The sequence below is a fragment of the Triticum urartu genome, chromosome 6A (assembly GCF_056163025.1).
Source record: "Triticum urartu cultivar PI428250 chromosome 6A, HENAU_Tu73, whole genome shotgun sequence".
Taxonomy (NCBI): domain Eukaryota; kingdom Viridiplantae; phylum Streptophyta; class Magnoliopsida; order Poales; family Poaceae; genus Triticum; species Triticum urartu.
This window is the reverse complement of record NC_141878.1, coordinates 450,464,026-450,476,549: the sequence shown is the minus strand read 5'-3', so window position 1 is coordinate 450,476,549 and position 12,524 is coordinate 450,464,026.

Below are 12,524 nucleotides of genomic sequence, written 5' to 3'. Positions count from 1 at the left end.
TTAAGCGTGCGGACCCTATGGGTTCGAGAACTATGTAGACATGACCAAGACCCATCTCCGGTCAATAACCAATAACGGAACCTAAATGCTCATATTGGTTCCTACATATTCTACAAAGATCTTTATCGGTCAAACCGCATAACAACATACGTTGTTCCCTTTGTCATCAGTATGTTACTTGCCCGAGATTCGATCGTCGGTATCATCATATCTAGTTCAATATCGTTACTGGCAAGTCTCTTTACTCGTTCTGTAATGCATCATCCCGCAACTAACTCATTAGTCACATTGCTTGCAAGGCTTATAGTGATGTGCATTACCGAGAGGGCCCAGAGATACCTCTCCGACAATCGGAGTGACAAATCCTAATCTCGATCTATGCCAACTCAACAAACATCATCGCGGACACCTATAGAGAATCTTTATAATCACCCAATTACGCTGTGACGTTTGATAGCACACTAAGTGTTCCTCTGGTATTCGGGAGTTGTATAATCTCATAGTCATAGGAACATGTATAAGTTATGGAGAAAGCAATAGCAATAAACTAAACAATCATAGTGCTAAGCTAACGGATGGGTCTAGTCCATCACGTCATTCTCTAATGATGTGATCCCGTTCATCAAATGACAACTCATGTCTATGGCTAGTAAACTTAACCATCTTTGATTAACGAGCTAGTCTAGTAGAGGCATACTAGGGACACTCTGTTTGTCTATGTATTCAACATGTACTAAGTTTCTGGTTAACACAATTCTAGCATGAATAATAAACATTTATCATGATATAAGGAAATATAAATAACAACTTTATTATTGCCTCTAGGGCATATTTCCTTCAAACTCATTACTTGTCCTCAGGCAATTCGGTTGACAAACTGAAGGTGGTAAAGAAAAATGTTTACAAACTCATTTATTCTTGTTGTTGCATATAAGTTTATCTAGAGATTTACTTTCAACAAAGATCACGAACTAACGATATGCATGATAACACTTAGAATCCATATTTATTCATATGCATAATAATATATCTCAAGTACCAATACTTTGTTAAAACAACTAGGATACGTTATGGTAGAATGGTATCTCGCTAGCCCTTTCCGAGACAGTAAAACATAAATGCAGAGCACCTCCGAAGTTCAAGCAGCGACTACATGTTGTAATTCAGGGTAAAAAACATCCATTCATGCTCACACCCAACATTAATTAGACCAAATGCATCTTACACTAAGAATGACAATAACGCTTTCAGGATTGGTGCTTGAATGAGAAGGTGATGACTCAATAAAAGTAAATACATAGGCTCTTCACGGAGGGAAGCAGGGATTTGCTTGTGTGCAGAGCTTAGGGCTGGAAAAAAAGCTCGAAGCTCATGAGCTAAACGAGTAGCTCGTGACTCGGCTCGAATCGACTCGAACTCGAAGAATAACGAGTCGAGCCAAGCTTTAGTTTAAGATCGTTTATAGACCAAGTTAAACGAGCCAATCTCACGAGTACTCGTGTAACTCGTTAGACTCGATACAAAAGATCAGCCACTCCCAATACAAAAAATATATCAGCCACTCAGCATCCTATGTCCTAGGCGCACAACACAAGGCCTAGCCGTTGAAGGCCCAACCTCCTAGGAGACTCATGCGTTACAAGGAAATTACTATTGTTAGTGATATATATATATATATGTTAATATATACATAATAATTTTTATAATATTTGAGGGTTTTATGTTCATATCTTTAACGAGCTTAACAAGCTAAACGAGCCAGCTCGCGAGTTATACGAGTCGAGCCAATCTTGGATTTGAGCTTGTTATAATAATGAGTCGAGTCGAGCCAATCTTGGATTTGAGCTTGTTATAATAACGAGTCGAGTCGAGCTAGCTCGTTAACGAAATGAGCTCTAGCGAGTCGAGCCGAGCTGCCTCGACTCGGCTTGAATTCCAGCCCTACCAGAGCTCATTATTTTAAAATAGAGATAAATTGCATTTTGAGTGGTGTACTTTTCAGTTCATGATTTACGACGGAGTTCCCAATATCTTCCATACTAAACACATTAATGGCGGTTCCCACGCAAAAAAGTTTACTCCCCCTCCATCGTACTGACACAAACCATGGCTAGCAGAATTCATGGGTGCTTGCCAACAATCAACTATCCGGGTGGAGTTTTTTTATAAAGTACAGCACTACTGGGCATCCTAAATACTAGCCACTCTCAAGATGTACGAGCGAATAAACTCCCGTCCTGAGTAAAACACACTTAGCATGGAAGATACTGACTATCCAACCGTTGCATGAGCTTTAGGGCATACAATATAGATGTTTATTAGAAGGTTTAGAGATGGCACATGCAAACAACAACCGTTGCATGAGCTACTCAGGATTTTGGATAAACAAGCAGTATTTCCGCTTAGTATAGGCGAAGGTTAGCAATAGATTGAGAAGCAACCAATTAGAGAGCGACAATGGTCATAATCATACATTTTGAATAATTAACATTGAACACGAGTATGGGGAGGATATAAACACTTTGAACATAAATATCATAGAGACAATATTGGGTTTGACTCAATTACATGTGTGAATATGTGCCAAGTCAAGTCACTTGAATTCTTCAAAGAAGGATACCTGTTGGAAATGTGCCTGCCCTAGAGGCAATAATATTGTATTATTATTTTTCTGTGTTCGTAATTAAGAGTTTATATTCTATACTATAACTGCTATGATCCTTGAATATATGATTCAGTGGAAACTCATATGCACGTGTAGAACGATAAACGGAAAAATAAGATTCCCAGTCTCGCCTCTAAGACTAGCTCAAGTGTTGTTGGTGATCACGTTTTTCAGATCTTATGATATCGTTAAGTGTAACGATAGTTCTAAAATAACATTGAGAGTATGACATTAGAAGAACGATCATATTGAATCGACCCAAACTTGTTTGTTATACTTTGAGATAATATCGTCATAAGTTAATTGCTATAATACGGAGTGTTAACTTGTGATTTTAGTTCCTTGGACCATAAAAGTATCAAAGTCACTTCTTACCGTATGATGAGCTTTGCAGTTGCTCAAACGTCATCAGTAACTTTGTAATCATAAGACAACTTACAGGTTCATCAGAAAGTTTGACAATGGACACGATAGCTTGAGAGTGAAATTTGCTCCTCCAACAATGAAGATATATTCTTAGGGCACTCTCAGTGTGATGGCATCCATCATCGTCTGGCCAGACACAGGTGACTACGTCATGGGGATGCCGGAACATGTCAACAAGAAAGTAGAACAAAACCGGTAACGAGGAGACCGGTATAGTGATCATGTGTATGACTCAAGAGGATACCGAAATATCTCACCTTGGGTTTTTATAAAGTATCGCGAAGGAAAGAGAACATCACATGGTAACCAAAGGTTCACTTGAATGTCATTCGTGTAATCACTGAGCAAGAAAAAGTTTTAAAGAGACTTAGGGGCTCGGATTTTTAAAAAGAACTAGCACTTAAAATACTCAACTCCATGTGACTGAATTTGGTTGACTCAATAGTACCTACGATAGAGTTGTTTAGAGGAATGAATATTTGAGGTGATTGAAGTTATGCCAAAGCTTGTCCGCAATATATTCCATGATGCTTCAGCTTTTTGCTTGTTTCATGTCGTGTCACTATATTTTGCTTTACCTGCGTAAATGTGACTCTGTCACCGCTCTCAAGTTTATGCAGAGAACTCCGCTAGCCTATGAATGATCCATCAAAGTTTCGGCTCAGATTTCGGCTATGAGTTTGTTATTGTTCGTAGTGTCAACACTACAACAAATATCATTCCGTTTTCTCTTGAGTTGTGTGTATGTGATAAAAATTGAACATTGGTCGTTGCGCTCGAAGGAGGCAAATTTTGGTCCATAGTGTACAACCTTAAACAACAAGCAGAAAACCCCCATTCGCATCTATCACTTTTTGGCATAACCCCATCCCCAAAGATTGAAGTATCAATGAACAATGATTGAGTGAAGTACTTAAGAGTCATCAATACAAGAGACTAGTGAGAATTAATGAGATACTTGAGTACTATGTTTTCTTCTAACCAAAACTCCTCGGTTCTATTTGTGTTTGAAAAGCTCCAAAGTAAAATTCATTTTCTTGAGGATGTTTTTTTTGCTTGCTCTGCACCTAGTTAAATATCAAAGGTTTAACTTGAGAATTATTTTTAGTGATATGAGACTACGCGTGGCTAGGCAGTGAGCTCAAGTGCAATCATTCAAATAAAGTAATCTCTTAATTAAGATTTCATGATCTGTGAGAATGGGTATACTATATCTTCGCGAGTCGGTAAGTTCTTTTACTCATTTGTCAACCTCCCTTTCATTCTTCTTATTTCTTAGTTGATCATGGAAGAGCAAGATGCCAAGACTTAAGCTTGGGGGAGTTGATGGCTTGAGGTTTTACCACTTTTAGTAGAGAGTTTTGATACAATTCTCATCGGGTTTTCGGTATTTCTCATATCTTTCTAATGTTGACCCTTCAGAAAGAAGAGAACTTATTTTTCCTTTGTTGTTTAGGAAAATATATTTTTAGAAGGAAACCAATCAAGAACTCATTAAATAAAGCCAAATGGAACAACTTCCACATTGGGCAGATTTGCACCCGCGCATCCTCGGGTACGAGCGCTATACTAGGCGCCGCCAACTCCCTTCCATCTACAAAAATAACTTTCATGAAGGAGGAGGTAACATCAGAGGGACACAACCACCATCACACCATCCAAAACAGAGTAAGAAGAGACCCGGATAAGAACAAGCCCCAAAGATCATTTTCTTCTCATTTTTCTATCTTTATTCTCATTCATCGCATCAACACCATAGGGATATGAATTCCAAGTTGTAAGACTAGGGTTTAAACTTTATTTGTATTCATCTTGAGATTGAGACCTATTCAAGTTCCTAGCCGGGCGCTCTTGGCCCTCGACTAAGCTATCACCTTCAGGCGCGGAGAGTGCCTCTTCCACATGATTTCATAGCGGCGGGGTGACAAACGTCTACTCTTGTCAACATCACACGCAGCTGTCAAAATGATTATTAGCGGCGCATGTAATTTCTGGAAGATGGATGAGCGGCAATTAGGGGTTGTTCGGCAGTCCACCAGCTCCCTGGATTTTAGGAATCTGGGGAGTACCGATTCACTCACTCCGCAGTTTTGAACTAAAACTCCGTCAGCTTCGGGAGCGGCAGCGTGGAATAGAGGGACTCCAAACAGTCCCTGTGTCAAAACTGTTGCTCCCTCTGATCCAAATTTATTGTCGCATCTTTTGGACTAAAATTTTTGTGGGGAATCAAAACTGCTAATTGGTGGGTAGAAACTGGAATTCGCTAAAAAAAACAATACGAACAGGGAATATCAACAAGAAAGGGGGGGCACCAGTTTATTTATCAGCATTTTTTCGAGAGTACGCAAATTGCGTACCTTAGCTTTATAGAAGGCAGAGGGTTAATTACAAGAATTACAACGGGTGGCAATCCCACATTGGGCGCAAACCCAAACTCCACTCCACTCCACACTCTAAGCAACTACTCGGCAATCTGTTGAACTCCTCTCTTTCGAGCCGCTATCCAAAGTCTTAGCTCTCGAGCAATAATGTCTGCGGCTCCCCACTCGTTGGCATTGTTGGAGTGCGAGAACACTCTGCCGTTTCTTTGCTTCCAGAGATTCCAACATATCAAGATGACGAGGGCGTCAAATCCTTTACGGTGCGGTTTGATGATGCGTTTCCTGGAGATAGACCACCATGCCTCCAAGTGATCTTGCTGTGTTGGGAGTATAGAGAGCTCAATGCCTAGTCGCCTGAAGCAAATGAACCAAACTTGGCGAGCATAGACACATTGCAGCAAGATGTGATCCACCGTGTCCTCTTCTTGCTCACAAAGGAAACATGGCGAGCTATGTTCTTGAAGGCCGTGCCTTTGCCTCCTATCGGATGTCCATATGCGGTATTGCAGCGCCAACCAAATGAATATCTTGCAGGTCAGCGACGCCCAACATTTCCATATTGCCGATGAGCATTGAAATCTGATGCCTCCTTCGCATAACATCTTATAGGCGGTGCGGGCTGAGTAGATACCATTGGGGCTCCATTGCCAAAGAGGTTTGTCTTCAGAGTTAGGGTCCAGGTTCATACCAATGACCAGATCCCAAAGCCGGATGAATTGCACCAGGGCATCTGTGCTCATATCCCCAACAATGTCAGTTGTCCATGTATGAAGATGTAGAGCATCCTTAACTGTTCTCCTGTTGGCGATCTGTGTCTTGATCATGGCTCTAATCATCGGGGCCACCTCAGCGATGGAGCTTCCATTGATCCATCTGTCCTTCCAAAACAGCACACGTCTCCCATTGCCCACCTCCCATTTGACCAAGTTGTTAAACACCATGGTCACCTGTTTGTCGGCCATGAGGTTCAGCCCTTGCCATGGCCGGAGATCATCCGTGCGCTTGAGCAATTCCCAACGCAAACGGAGCGCGATTCCTTGCTTGAAAAGATTCAGCACGCCGAGACCTCCTAGGTACTTTGGTCTGCACACACGCTCCCATGCAACCAGGCATTTGCCTCCATGGACCTCCTCCGTCCCGTTCCAAAAGAACTTTCTGCAGCCTTTGTCAATTTTTTCTAACGCCCACTTAGGAGCCTCCGCAATGATTAGGTGGTGTGTAGGCCACGCTCGAACCACGTGATTGACCAGAGCAAGTCGCCCCGGCCTAGTGATAAGCCCTCTTTGCCATCCCGGCATCAGTTGAAGCACTGTGTCAATGATCGGTTGCCAGTCGGATCTCTTCAGTTGCTTGATACTCAGCTGCAACCCTAGGTACTTGATCGGGAATTTCTCCATGGTCCAGGGAAGCACCTCCTTCACCAGTTCCTCCTCATCCTCGGAGGCTCTGATCATGACAGCCGAGGATTTGGCAAAGTTAACGACCAGTCCTGATGCCTGTCCGAAGATTCCAAGAGCTTCCTTTACAAAAACCAGATCCAATCTTGTCGGCCTAATGAAAAGGACAACATCGTCCGCATAGAGAGACAGCCGCTGCAAAGGCGTGCAGCCAGGGATCTTGCTAAGCACCTGCAGCTCTTGAGCCTTGATCATCATCGTAGTAAGCACATCCATAGCAATGACAAAGAGGAGAGGGGAGAGGGATTCTCCTTGGCGTAGCCCTTGCGCATGCATAAATTTCTCTCCCGCATATCCATTGACCACGATTCTGAAACTTGACGAAGTGAGCAGAGTTGCAATCCAAGAGATCCAGCGGGCAGAGAACCCCTTAGCTTGAAGCACCTCAAAAAGAAACGGCCAGGATAGGGTGTCAAACGCTCTCGATATGTCAAGTTTCAGCAGCACACCTTTGGTTTTCCTCTGATGAAGTTTGCGAGCCATTTGTCTAACGAGTAAGAAATTGTCGTGGATGCTTCTACCCTTGATGAACGCCGACTGATTGACGCTCACTATTTCTCCCATCCTCCTACTCAGTCTGGATGCAAGAAGCTTGGAAGCAAGCTTGGGCGCACTGTGAACAAGACTGATCGGCCGAAAGTCCTTGACCTGGCAGGCATCTGGCTTCTTTGGCAACAGCGTAATCAGGGCCTGATTTAGTCTGCCAAATCCCCTGCCATTGTTGAGGAATAACTTGTGGATTGCAGCAATAACGTCTCCTTTAATAATGGCCCAAGCTTTTTGGAAAAAAAATTCCAATGAATCCATCCGGCCCGGGTGCCTTGTCCGCGGGCATGTCCTTGATCACCTTCCAAATTTCCTCCTCATGGAAGATAAGATCTTGATCCGACAGATCAATAGGTGAAATGCCTACAAAGTCAAGATCAATAGTATCCTCGCGAGCCGTAGAACGGCCAAGTAGATCTCTGTATGCCTCAAAGAAGGCACGCTCCTTCTGTTGGGGAATGTAGTAATTTCAAAAAAATTCCTACGCACACGCAAGATCATGGTGATGCATAGCAACGAGAGGGGGAGAGTGTGATCTACTTACCCTTGTAGATCGACAACGAAAGCGTTAACTTGGTTGATGTAGTCGTACGTCTCCATGGCCCGACCGATCAAGCACCGAAACTACGGCACCTCCGAGTTCTAGCACACGTTCAGCTCGATGACGATCCCCGGGCTCTGATCCAGCAAAGCGTCGGGGAGGAGTTCCATTAGCACGACGGTGTGGTGACGATCTTGATGTTCTATCGTCGCAGGGCTTCGCCTAAGCACCGCTACAATATGACCGAGGTGGAATATGGTGGAGGGGGGCACCGCACACGGCTAAGGAGCGATCACGAAGATCAACTTGTGTGTCCATGGGGTGCCCCTTGCCTTAGTATATAAAGGATGGAGGAGGAGGAGGCCGGCCAAGGCTTGGTGCGGCCAGGATGTGGAGTCCTACTAGGACTCCAAGTCCTAGTAGGAGTCCACCAAGAGGGGAGGAAGGGAGAAGGAAGTGGAGGAGAAGGAGAGGTGGCCGGCCCCCTTTTCCCTAGTCCAATTCGGACTAGAGGGGAGGGGGGCGCAGCAGCCCCTTGGCCCTTTCTCCTCTTCCCACTAAAGCCCATCAAGGCCCATTGCTTCTCCGTAACTACCCGGTACTCCGAAAAATACCCGAATCACTCGGAACCTTTCCGATGTCCGAATATAGTCGTCCAATATATCGATCTTTACGTCTCGACCATTTCGAGACTCCTCGTCATGTCCCCGATCTCATCTGGGACTCCGAACTCCTTCATTACATCAAAACTCATAAACTCATAATATAACTGTCATCGAAACCTTAAGCGTGCGGACCCTACGGGTTCGAGAACAATGTAGACATGACCGAGACACGTCTCCGGTCAATAACCAATAGCGGGACCTGGATGCCCATATTGGCTCCTACATATTCTACGAAGATCTTTATCGGTCAGACCGCATAACAACATACGTTGTTCCCTTTGTCATCGGTATGTTACTTGCCCGAGATTCAATCGTCGGTATCCCATACCTAGTTCAATCTCGTTACTGGCAAGTCTCTTTACTCATTCTGTAATACATCATCCCGCAACTAACTCATTAGTCGCAATGCTTGCAAGGCTTAAGTGATGTGCATTACCGAGAGGGCCCAGAGATACCTCTCCGACAATCGGAGTGACAAAACCTAATCTCGAAATACGCCAACCCAACATGTACCTTTGGAGACACCTGTAATACTCCTTTATAATCACCCAGTTACGTTGTGACGTTTGGTAGCACCCAAAGTGTTCCTCCGGTAAACAGGAGTTGCATAATCTCATAGTTACAGGAACATGTATAAGTCATGAAGAAAGCAATAGCAACATACTTAAACGATCAAGTGCTAAGCTAACGGAATGGGTCAAGTCAATCAGATCATTCAACTAATGATGTGACCCCGTTAATCAAATAACAACTCTTTGTCCATGGTTAGGAAACATAACCATCTTTGATTAACGAGCTAGTCAAGTAGAGGCATACTAGTGACACTCTGTTTGTCTATGTATTCACACATGTATTATGTTTCCGGTTAATACAATTCTAGCATGAATAATAAACATTTCTCATGATATAAGGAAATAAATAATAACTTTATTATTGCCTCTAGGGCATATTTCCTTCAGTCTCCCACTTGCACTAGAGTCAATAATCTAGTTCACATCGCCATGTGATTTAACAGCAATAGTTCACATCACCATGTGATTAACACCCATAGTTCACATCGATATGTGATCAACACCCAAAGGGTTTACTAGAGTCAGTAATCTAGTTCACATCGCTATGTGATTAACACCCAAAGAGTACTAAGGTGTGATCATGTTTTGCTTGTGAGATAATTTTAGTCAATGGGTCTGTCACATTCAGATCCGTAAGTATTTTGCAAATATTTATGTCAACAATGCTCTGCACGGAGCTACTCTAGCTAATTGCTCCCACTTTCAATATGTATCCAGATTGAGACTTAGAGTCATCTGGATCAGTGTCAAAACTTGCATCGACGTAACCCTTTACGACGAACCTTTTGTCACCTCCGTAATCGAGAAACATATCCTTATTCCAGTAAGGATAATTTTGACCGTTGTCCATTGACCTACTCCTAGATCACTATTGTACTCCCATGCCAATCAGTGTAGGGTATACAATAGATCTGGTACACAGCATGGCATACTTTATAGAACCTATGGCTGAGGCATAGGGAATGACTTTCATTCTCTTTCTATCTTCTGCCGTGGTCGGGCTTTGAGTCTTACTCAATTTCACACCTTATGACACAGGCAAGAACTCTTTCTTTGACTGTTCCATTTTGAACTACTTCAAAATCTTGTCAAGGTATGTACTCATTGAAAAAACTTATCAAGCGTCTTGATCTATCTCTATAGATCTTGATGCTCAATATGTAAGCAGCTTCACCGAGGTCTTTCTTTGAAAAACTCCTTTCAAACACTCCTTTATGCTTTGTAGAATAATTCTACATTATTTCTGATCAACAATATGTCATTCACATATACTTATCAGAAATGCTGTAGTGCTCCCACTCACTTTCTTGTAAATACAGGCTTCACCGTAAGTCTGTATAAAACTATATGCTTTGATCAACTTATCAAAGCGTATATTCCAACTCCGAGATTCTTGCACCAGTCCATAGATGGATCGCTGGAGCTTGCATATTTAGTTAACACCTTTAGGATCGACAAAACCTTCTAGTTGCATCGTATACAACTCTTCTTTAGTAAATCCATTAAGGAATGCATTTATCCATTTGCTAGATTTCATAAAATGCGGCAATTGCTAACATGATTCGGACAGACTTAAGCATAGATACGAGTGAGAAAATCTCATCGTAGTCAACACCTTGAACTTGTCGAAAACCTTTTGCGACAATTCTAGCTTTGTAGATAGTAACACTACTATCAGCGTCCGTCTTCCTCTTGAAGATCCATTTATTCTCAATTGCTTGCCGATCAGTGGGCAAGTCAACCAAAGTCCATACTTTGTTCTCATACATGGATCATATCTCAGATTTCATGGCCTCAAACCATTTCGCGGAATCTGGGCTCATCATTGCTTCCTCATAGTTCGCAAGTTCGTCATGGTCTAGTAACATGACTTCCAGAACAGGATTACCGTACCACTCTGGTGCAGATCTCACTATGGTTTACCTACGAGATTTGGTAGTAACTTGATCTGAAGTTACATGATCATCATCATTAGCTTCCTCACTAATTGGTGTAGTAGTCACAGGAACAGATTTCTGTGATGAACTACTTTCCAATAAGGGAGAAGGTACAGTTACCTCATCAAGTTCTACTTTCCTCCCACTCACTTCTTTCGAGAGAAACTCCTTCTCTAGAAAGTTTCCGAACTTAGCAACAAAAGTCTTGCCTTCGGATCTGTGATAGAAGGTGTATCCAATAGTCTCCTTTGGATATCCTATGAAGACACATTTCTCCGATTTGGGTTTGAGCTTATTAGGATGAAACTTTTCCATATAAGCATCGCAACCCCAAACTTTAAGAAACGACAGCTTAAGTTTCTTGCCAAACCATAGTTCATATGGTGTCGTCTCAACGGATTTAGATGGTGCCCTATTTAACGTGAATGCAGCTGTCTCTAATGCATAACCCCAAAACGATAGTGGTAGATCGGTAAGAGACATCATAGATTGCACTATATCTAATAAAGTACGGTTATGACGTTCGGACACACCATTACACTATGGTGTTCCAGGTGGCGTGAGTAGTGAAACTATTTCACATTGTTTTAATTGAAGACCAAACTCGTAACTCAAATATTTTACCTCTGCGATCATATCGTAGAAACTTTTATTTTTTTGTCACGATGATTTTCCACTTCACTCTGAAATTCTTTGAACTGTTCAAATGTTTCAGACTTATGTTTCATCAAGTAGATATCCCCATATCTGCTCAAATCATCTGTGAAGGTCAGAAAATAATGATACCTGCTGCAAGCCTTAATATTCATCGGACCACATACATCAGTATGTATGATTTCCAACAAATCTGTTGCTTGCTTCATTGTTCCAGAGAACGGCGTTTTAGTCATCTTGCCCATAAGGCATGGTTCGCAAGCATCAAGTGATTCATAATCAAGTGATTCCAAAATCCCATCAGCATGGAGTTTCTTCATGCGCTTTACACCAATATGACCTAAACGGTAGTGCTACAAATAAGTTGCACTATCATTATTAACTTTGCATCTTTTGGTTTCAATATTATGATTATGTGTATCACTACGATCGAGATCCAACGAACTATTTTCATTGGGTGTGTAACCATATAAGGTTTTATTCATGTAAACAGAACAACAATTTATTCTCTTACTTAAATGAATAACCATATTACAATAAACATGATCAAATCATATTCATGCTTAACGCAAACACCAAATAACACTTATTCAGGTTCAACACTAATCCCGAAAGTATAGGGAGTGTGCGATGATGATCATATCAATCTTGGAACCACTTCCAACACACATCGTCACTTC